The sequence below is a fragment of the Pistacia vera genome, unplaced genomic scaffold (assembly GCF_008641045.1).
Source record: "Pistacia vera cultivar Batoury unplaced genomic scaffold, PisVer_v2 Contig184, whole genome shotgun sequence".
Classification (NCBI taxonomy): Eukaryota; Viridiplantae; Streptophyta; class Magnoliopsida; order Sapindales; family Anacardiaceae; genus Pistacia; species Pistacia vera.
In genome coordinates, this window is record NW_022195938.1 from 127,161 (window position 1) to 136,381 (window position 9,221).

Here is a 9,221-nt window from a genome sequence, read left to right on the forward strand (position 1 = left end):
TTCTGTTTTTCTATTCTGAGGCAGCTCACTGATGGCGCCGTGCATGTGGGAAACTTTTGCATCTCTATCGTCACTAGCTAACGCAATGAATGCTCACAGGTTCCCCATCGCAACAGCCCTCTGAAAACATGCTCTGTAAATCTGCAAAATAACTAGCTAGACATTTCCAATAATTATAAAATTTCTAAAATATATGCTATGCTACGTCATGCATTTATATGTTGTCTATGCATGATCCCAAAATACGTGTCTGACTCTGGCATGTACTCTATTAATTCTAAGGCTTTTGTTTCTATACATTAATCTATATTGTCATATTAATCATTGTAAATTCAATCTAACATATGGCACAACATATATACTTTGGCTAAATTCTAATTTCTTTCTAACATTCTTAACTAAATTTTTTGCCAATACATTTTATTCTCAAGATCTTCTAGCACAATTCTATAGCTTGTAATATATAATAAGGCATGAAAACTATACTCATACCAATCAATTTCTAAAATGTTCATGTATTTAATACAAAACCAAACTTCTATTTCTTTGATGTTTCTTTTGATATCTATACTTGGGAAAGCTTTTCTATTCTTTATGCAATAAAATCACTTATTACATATTGTTTGTAATTAATCTCAAAACAAGAAACAACAATATACTCATTTGGCCAAGCCATTATTTGGATGATCTTTCTAAATTCAAGTACACAAACTTGAGAGTTTATTATGGCATATTGATATGTCATGACATAATTCTACCATTCTCTACTATCAACAATGCCATATCAAAGTAACAATTCCTTTCTAACACTTTCCCAATGCCATAAGTTTTACAATTTCTAATTCAATAACTAAAATATAATGTGCTATTCAAGAAATACTAAAGGTTCAAGTAACTTGAACCATACACTAAGAGTCATTTATCTCATTGAACTAACATGACAAAGTAATATTCTAAATTTTAGCATAACAAAATGCACTCTTGAATACTAAAATTTACATTTGGTCAAGGCTAACATAACCTTTCTACTCCAATTCTTCCCTTTCTCTTACAATTTCTTCAATAAAATTTAACCAACTCATGCATGCATTTCTCTTTGAATTTTCATCAAACAATTCATATGCACATGCAAATACTTAGTTGGCCACACTTCATATCTCTCCAAATCCACCAAAATTGGAGCAAAAACTCACTAACTTTAGCTTTAATCTGACTGGTTTCAACAATTTTCAACACTTCAAAATTTCATCATTAATTCTTCCATATTTCATCCAAATCAGCACATACTCAAGCACTACTTCTAATGGCTGAAAATTTACACATCATTCAATATTAAAACAGCCAATAATTCCCACCATACAAACATACAAGAATCAATCTACACAATTATTGCTTAAATAAAACTAAAATTGGGTTTACTTACCTTGAATTTGTGCAACACTAATGATATAACCCCCCTTTGCTAAAATTCTCTTCCTCTTGAACCTAAAGCATATAAAACCATAAGAATTTAAAACTTTAAAATTTAATCACACACCTTGTGCTAGAATCTTACCTTTAGATGCTTTAGGATTGAAAATCTACAAAAATTTAAGTCAAATCCTATGAATTCTCTTTGAAATTTGGTGAAGAAATTTGAGAGAAAAGGGGGTGATGGGTGGCGTGTACAAGGGATAGAATGGCTAGGGTTTAGTTTATTGCAACCTTATAACCAAATAAATATATATATTCCCATTTTGCCCTTGCACTTTTATGATAATTCCAATTATACCATACATGCATTTACCGATATACCCTCACTTTCAATGGATTTAACACATGTTCTTGGTCATTTTCACTCCCCATTTTTTCATCTAATTGTGAGTGAAAAGACCATTTTACCCTTATTCTTTAATTTCTTTCTATTACTTTACAAACACGTGTTTATCTTGGCATCACATCACGTGTATTGTCCATAACCTTTCTACAACTCTATTCTCATGGCTAGTACACTTAATACATTATATTTATCATACTCACTTTTCACTTGAACACATGACTCTATGTGAAAGGACCATTTTGCCCCTATTGAAACTTTTATGGAATTCCTCTATAAAACTGGTTAAATATATTCACTATGACTATAAAATAATCCCTACCATATTTCTGAATGTGGGTATTACCAAAATTTGGTTCAGTCAACTTGTTGTCATGTAAAATCCTCCAAAGAAGATTACTACTCATTTTCAACTAAATATCACACAACAACTATTGTAAAGAGGCTGTAAGATATTAAAACATTTTATCAGTCTTGTAAATTTAAACCTTTAATGCTAATCTATTTAGCTCCCATTATTTTATTCGAATCCCATACTCCCCTAAATGACGATTCGGAAATTTCGTTTGAATAAATTTCTAGTGGGGAATCAAATTTAAAAAATCTCACATAATAGAAATCTTGGTACCCTGGACTAGTTAAATCCGACCCATTATGCTTTCTTAAAATAGAATTCCCATTATACCCTCACATAATAGAAATCTTGGGTACAAGGGAAATTTCTATCCAAGAACTAAGACAATTAATTCCATGTCATAAAATTAGCATCCCTCACATAATAGAAATCTTGGGATCTCTAATTTTTATGCCAAAGAATTAATTGGCCCATAGTGGAAGGCATGGACTTAATATTATTCCTTAGGGAGATTTTAAAGATTAAGTTTTGTTTTAGGTTAATGTTTTAATATCTACCCTATACATATCCACCCTATGTGTCAACTAAATATAAAACATAAACCCCAAACTACAAACATAAAACTAAATGTCATGCCATAAAATTAAGTTTCAACACTTCATATAAATATTAAAACTTAACAATAAACAATGGTATAATTTATATGCATAAATCATACAAGCATATTACATGCTTCAATATGGCATCATATGTTATCAAACATAACAAATATGCATTATGTTAATAGAACACATATATATCTCGTATATCAATTATATTTAATAAATTGCCATTAATAATCATTAATAAAAAATTTATTAAACTTTATGGGATGATGTAATACATTAAATAAGCAATTATACAACTAACATTTGGCAATGAAAAGTCGGAGTAAATTTATGCTTATCTTATCACATGACATATTAATATACATTAATGATTAACTCAATTAATCTTATCAAAGACATAATTAACAATTAAATTATGTTCACTCTACCTTTTCTTGTTTTTGGCACAAAGACAATTTTACCCTTAACTCTTTAAGGCAAATTATCTTTTATGCTTGTTGCAATCTATATGAATTCAATGACTTATGCAACAATTACATATAAATATGTCATAATTAACTAGAAAACGGCAATTACATATAAATATGTCATAATTAACTAGAAAACGGCAATTACATATAAATATGTCAAAATTAACTAGAAAAGGGCACTAATGACATTTCACCACCCTAACATTTAATCCATTTTAATCTCATTTGTTAATCAAATTAAATGAAATGATTAAAGACATTAACCACCCATCAACCATGGTTTAGTTAATAAATCATCCTTATCCTAATTCATATCTCTAATTACACATGTCATTACCTTAACACCATTCATGCATTATTTGATCAACATCAAACATGGCCGAATTCTGCAATTGGTATGCATCATCGATGCATTCAATTGTCACACGAATTTCAAGGATAATTCATATAGAAAACATATACACTAATCTCCATTAATCATGTTTTCTACACATAAATAATTCATTCATGAATGACCACTAAGACATGCACTAATCACCATTAAAACATGCCTTATTCAACATGAAAATCATGGCCAAAATTCATGATTTCATCATTAAAATTGTATTCACAACACAATTCATTTACATGCATCAAATTATCCATGATATTAAATATTGTATCCATGAATCTTGCATTCAATAAAATTGATGCACATATCAAGTGTATGCCCAATTCAACCCATGCTATAATCATCAAATTTTTGCATCAAATTGTGGATCTAGCACATACATGTAACAACCAAGGACAACAATTATCCAAAGTCATGAAATTGCATCTATAATGCAACAACTCATCATAAATGTACATAACGAAACCCTAACATGAAATTCTTTGTTTCAAAAACACAAAACTTCATATATATACATGTTATCTACCATGAACATCACATATCCATGATCATTTGCATCAAAATACACCATAACACATATTTGCAAAAAATTGCCGATTTTACCCTTATTGTTCTTCAATACTTTGATTCAATTTTTCACCAAAAACTTGTAATGACTTCTTTCTACTAGTATACTTTAGAACATATACAATAAAAACATACATGCTTAGCAAATGAAAAATAGTTGGGCCCAAAATTTCTTTACTTATAAAATATAATTCTTTACATATACCAAAATTATAAGTACAAAAACTGTAGCAACGGTGGACAGTAATGCCAATTCTCTCCGCTTGTCGACTTCCTTTCGACCGCTGCTCACCTATTTCCTGCAAAACATGGAAAAAAACAACGGGGTGAGCACAAAAATGCTCAGTAAGTAAATCTCTTATCTCTTCTCCTTCTTTGGTTCTTTCCTTACTTAATTCTCTTCTTCTTTCTTTCGTTCCTAGTTCTTTATGTTTTCTTTCTCTGTTTATAATTCTTACTGTTCTTTCTTTCTTTCTAATTCTCGCTGTTCTTTCCTTCTCTCTGTTCTTTCTTTCTATTTTTTCTATTCTTTCTAACCATGATGGAATTCATGGTATATACATGAATGATATGCATATGCAATAATGCATAAAAATGCATTTTTCTTTCTTCTTTCTATTTCTTACTCTATTTCTTTTCTTTTCTTTTATTTTCTTGTCTTGCTTGCTCAAGCTTCTCTTTTCTTTCTTGTTCTTGTTCTTTCTTATTCCTTCTTTTCTTATTCTTATTCTTTCTTTTCTTATTTTTATCCTTTCTTTTCTTATTCTTTGCCGATCGGACTCGGTTGATGCATGGATTCAGAACCTTGGCCTTGTGAGTGAGTACAGTCCTCATCTACATGCACTCTTGCAGACCGTACAAATTCTTTCTTTCTTCTTAGGCCACTCAATTAAGGTGGCGTGCATGTAGGAATCCTTCTTAGTACAACCCTCATCCACATACACTCTTACGGGTCGTACAATTCTTCTTCTTCTTCTTATGCCACTCAATTAAGGTGGCGTGTATGTGGGAATTTCTTCTTAGCACTCACAGTTTCCCATCACAACAACCTATTCTTTTCTCTTCTTTAACACTTTTTCTTTCTTTAATTATTTAGTGCTTTTTCCTTCTTTATCTTTATTCTTAGAGTGTTTTATTCTTAAAATTCTTTATTCTTCCTTAAGTACTACATATATACAAATATATGCATTGGATGGCTCATGCTTAGAATTCTTACTTAAATGCACTTATGAAATGCAAATATGCAATGTTGCATAAAATTAAGGTTTCTACTCATACTCATGCTTCTCTTAGGCATTTCATCAAACAATAAATGTGCATATACAAACTCTACTTTAACTATAATTCTATTTGTTTCTTAAACCATCCAAAATGAGAGTAAAACTCTCTTGTATCATCACAATCCCTATCACGGCAAAACACTCCCAAAACTTTCTTAAACTCTTCCAATTTCAACCAAACTTCAATCTATCATCATACAGTCAAAAACACTTCTCATACTCAAATATATCCAACAACAAGCATAAATAATCACCAATCTCATCTCAATTTCCCAACAATCATAACATATACATGCTTAAAGAAATCTCTACTCAATTGATTTCTTAAACTTTAACTTGAGTTGGATTTTGAGTTGGATTTACTTATCTTATACTTGAGTAGTCTCCACTAAAGCTCTCTACTCTTGTTGGACTCAAATTTCCCCTTAACCCTAAGCATAAACTTAATAAGAATTAAACTTCTACACAAGTAAATCTTATATATAGAACAAGAATTCTTACCTCTTGTTGCCTAGAACCAAAACCTTATCAAAATCCACTCAAAAGCCCTCAAAAATCCTTGAAAAATTGAGTGAAAAGTTGAGAGAAAATGGAGAAGGAAAGTGGCGGTGGAAGAAGAGAAATAAGGGGATTTGTAAGACTAAACCCTTAATATCTTATTTTACAAACATACTTTCCCATTTTGCCCTTACACTTTCATAAAAATTCCATCTTTGTCCCTTAGTCAATTACCATAATGCCCTCATTTTTATTGTATTCTCCATGAAATTCTATCTCCTTTCACTCCCCACAATTTCAACTAATTTTGAGTGAAAAGACCATTTTACCCTTAATACAAGTTTAAGGCATTTTCCTCACATTCTCTCAAAATAACTTTAACCAAAATCAACTAAGGGCTATAAAAACATAAATTAAATTACATACCTCCGTGTGGGTGTTACAAAACTGAACATATAAGCATAGATATAATATGGCTCTGATACCATTTGTAAGAATTTATGCTTAGAAAAGGTAAAATTGGTGTAAAACATGGTATAAGGTCCTATGACATGTTATTGAAACTAAAAGGGTGAAATTGTTATCTTTTATGCTTTACAACTTTTGTAACTTGAAAATGAGTTCAAGATCTTCAACAAATTTGATGAAAATCCTCAAAATAAAATCCACCACTAGGTGAAGAAAAGAGAGCTGGCCATAAAAGTTCAGGAGAGAGATTTTCAATTCAAATGAAAAATTAGATTAAATTTGGGAATATCACTTATTTATACACAAGGACCATTTTTGAAATTGTTCTCAAGTCCTTGAATTAATATGAATCCTATATTAACGCTTAATACAAATTCAATATTATTTTCAAGTCCTTGAAATAATTTCAATTTAATATTAACTCTTTAATATTAAATCATTATTGATCCTAAGTCCTTGAAACAATTTCAATTTAATATTAACTCTTTAATATTAAATCCTTGATTTAAACAAATTTATAATCAAGGCATATAAAATAATCCCGTTTAATATTTAACCCATTATTGAATCCAATTCAATAATACATTTTAGTCCGTCATTGAATCTAATCCAATAATGACCAAATTACCTTATTACCCTTGGTAAGTGCTAGCTTCCCATGAGTAATCATTTATCACCAATACATAAATTCGGATGCACACATTTACATCTGAATATCGTTAACCTTTAACAATATGTATTACTCGCTCTTCTCATACTTGGTTTTTAGGTGTGACCACTTAGGTTCACTATAACCTAACTGTGGGCCCAATATCACAATTTGATATGTTTCGTCATAACTCTTTATGATCGAAACTCCCACCGATCATGGTAGACATCTAGCAATGCTCCATAACCCCTAAGCCACAATGAAGTTAAACTCCAATGAACCTTTTTTTCCCGATCGTACGTTCTATGTAGTAAAATCTCTCCGTCGTCTAATCCCGATTAAGTATAGGTTCATGGTATGTCAAAACCCTTAACTTAATCTTTATCCGAATTGTCAATCAATACAATAGAACGTGTCATCATGAAACTCCTTTTCATATGACTATTTTGTACTCTGGCCAGAGATTTCATTTTTCCAATGTTTATTGACATTCATTTGGGAACTCGGGACCAAACTATTTCGAGTCAATGGATCCCATATTGACAATCACTTGTCCTCGCACATGATTAACATATGACCAAACCAGCTTCTTACACAAAACATGACTAGTCTCGTGTATATACACCATATGAATCATATGCATCATATGTCGAGTCCAGCTGTAATGTCTCAAGTCTAAGGATTAGTGGTACACTAGTACGATCATGCGATGTATCATTGACCACATTCTAAATGTCCATGTGATTCATTGTAATTGGTCATATTCGATAAACAGTTCACCAACCTTTTATCCATGCTAATTGCCTAGTGATATACCTCTTATAATCACCCTCACTAATACCATCACATGATATTCAATGGAGGCGTTCAGCATACCTACTATGCAATGTTATTGTCCAATTAACATTACTTATGTAGGGAATGCTTCGATGATATGATATTCTAAAGATCTATATCATCCGGACATTTCACATGCATTATAAATAGTATAAATGAAGCAGTAAACAACATGTGAAATCATAACTCTTTCTTCCATTCTCAAAAGAGTATTTACAAGATATAATGCTCTGAAACCGATAACACGATTGGTTTCTAGGGCATACACTAACACAATATATATGGGTTTATTTTATTCATATGAATCTACACCTCAATTAATTGGTTATGCAGATGCATGATATTTATTTGACCCACATAAAGCTAGATCTCAAACAAGTTATTTGTTTGCGTATGGAGGTACAACTATTTCTTGGCGTTCTACAAAACAAATTATAGCAGCTACTTCTTCAAACCATGCCGAGATAATAGCTATCCATGAAGCAAGCTGAGAATGTGTTTGGCTTATATCAATAACCCAACATATTCAAGAATCATGTGGCATTGATCACAAAAAAGAAGTTCCTATAACATTATATGAAGATAATACTGCATGCATAGCTCAGTTAAAGGGAAGTCATATCAAAGGTGATAGGACGAAACATATATCACCAAAATTATTCTTCACTCATGATCTTCAAAAGAATGGCGATATTGAAGTTAAACAGTTTCGATCATGTGATAATTTGGCAAACTTATTCACTAAAGCTTTATCGACTGCAACATTTGAAAAGCTGGTATACAATATTGGAATGCATCAATACAAAAATCTTAAGTGATCATGAGGAGGAGTAAATACGCACTATACTCTTTCTCCCTTGACTAAGGTTTTATCCCACTAGGTTTTCCTGGTAATGGTTTTAATGAGACAGTTTCTAAATGCGTATAATACACAAGGATAATGTACTCTTTTTCCTTCACTAGGTTTATTGGGTTTTTTCCTAATAAGGTTTTAATGAGACATATTCTTTGTGTAATGGACATCCCAAGGGGAGTGTTATGAATAAATGAGGATGTCCCTTTTCAATTCTATAACTTCAATCTTTCATCTTCTCTAACTCTTGAACCTTTCAAGTTCTACAACTTCAAAACATTTTATTAGCTTTTAATTTCAATTATAATATTTCATAATCTTAAGACTATAAATAGATGTATTGTGAAAGATGATGTACACTCAACTTTGGAATAGAAAAGCATTGGTTCCATTTTCCCTCAATTATCTTCTCTCTTCTATTAGTTTATT